We start from the raw sequence: 1,163 nt of genomic DNA on the forward strand, positions 1-1,163 counted from the left end.
AAAAAAGGATAAAAAGGTTAGGGAAAGCGGGAGGCACGAGCGCGGCGGTAAAACTCCGCCGGCGCGGTGCGGGCTGCGCTCCCGCGGCTCCTTCTCGCCCCCCGTGCCCTGCGCCGGCCGCGCAAGTTGCGCGTGTCCCGGGAGGCGCGGGGCGGAGCGGGGCGCGGGCGGCGGCGCCGTCGGGGGAGGGCGCCGGGGGGCGGTTCGGTTCGGCTCGGTTCGGTTCGGCCCGCCTGCCGCTGGAGCCGCCCCCGGTACCCGCTGCTCGCCCCCCGCCCGGGAGGCAGCGAGCTGGGTGGGGGGCAGGGGACGCGCAGCCCCGACAGACCCCCCCAAAGTGCCTCATGCCGTGGGGGCCACCAACGCGAGTCCTCGCATCCCGTTGCCAGTCCCACCACCTTGGTCCTCTCCTGAGGAGATGGTTCTGAGGACAAGCAGGATCCTGGGGATGCCCTGATGTACCCCAAAGTTTGGCTGGAAGGATGACTTCTTGGTTGTCTCAATCTAGGTCTTTTGCCCAAGGTGGGGGGAAATGGGAACAGTCTGTAAGGGAATATAATGGGAATGGAAAGCATCCGTATTCTGTAGCATTTTGGATGCTCCAAAGCTCCTGCTTATGGAGGAGATTGTCATCATCCTCTGAAATGTTATGAMTGGGTTGGGAGGAAGAGGTGGCAGGCTTCAGGTAATGCCGTGCAGAGGTGGAGAAATATGTCCTTGACTCTTCTGCAATGGCAAAAGACCAATTGACAGAGCAGTGCCTTCGGTGGAGGGCGGGATTTTGTAATTAGTGATTCCTTGCCATTCCTTAGATGGGTCACAGATGTACCTGACCACCTGTGACGAAGCCATAGGTGCTGTTCAGCCATGCTACCCACCAAGTCACGGACCCATTCGTCACCTTCAGGTGGCCCTCACAAGCTGCTGTTTTCCCTCATGTGTCTAAGGGACAGGTAGGAAATAAGGGAGTTTTCTACAGCACTGCGCATTTCAGGACTGTCTGAAACTGAGGGTTGCTTGTTGCTGTCCCAAGCAGCAMATGGTTTTGCTCCCTCCCTCACATCCAGTGCCCAGAGCAGGGCCTCTGCTCTCAGCAAAGCCCCACAGTTGCTTCCAGGAGAGGAGACCAAACACCGCACAGGAGCCATGKCTGCAAACAGTGC

Source organism: Nothoprocta perdicaria, unplaced genomic scaffold, assembly GCF_003342845.1.
Source record: "Nothoprocta perdicaria isolate Ctin4 unplaced genomic scaffold, notPer1 scaffold_100, whole genome shotgun sequence".
NCBI classification, from domain to species: domain Eukaryota; kingdom Metazoa; phylum Chordata; class Aves; order Tinamiformes; family Tinamidae; genus Nothoprocta; species Nothoprocta perdicaria.